Source organism: Arachis ipaensis, chromosome B07 (assembly GCF_000816755.2).
Source record: "Arachis ipaensis cultivar K30076 chromosome B07, Araip1.1, whole genome shotgun sequence".
Classification (NCBI taxonomy): domain Eukaryota; kingdom Viridiplantae; phylum Streptophyta; class Magnoliopsida; order Fabales; family Fabaceae; genus Arachis; species Arachis ipaensis.
Window position 1 is genome coordinate 99,293,328 of NC_029791.2, and position 356 is coordinate 99,293,683.

A 356-nucleotide genomic window follows, 5' to 3' on the forward strand; every position below is an offset into this window, starting at 1 on the left:
GTGTTTTACACAACAGGCATCTTGCGTGTTGGCCAGAGACCCAGAGTATTGACATGTGTCCAATACGCATCCTTCGTATTGCCAGGATGATGACATGTGTCTAAGACGCACCCCACATATTGCCAGAATGATGACACGTGTACAACACGTATCCTGCGTGTTGACTCTCCACCTATAAAATTCATCCACTTGTAATTACACAAAATAATCCCAATTTTAACAAAAACGCCAATATTTTTTTCATATAAAAAAAATTAACCTTAAAAAAGACCTTATATATATAATTTTTTTTACCATAAACAAAAATAAAAATTATTAAAAATTTTATTTTTTTAAAAAAATTATTTATATTCAAT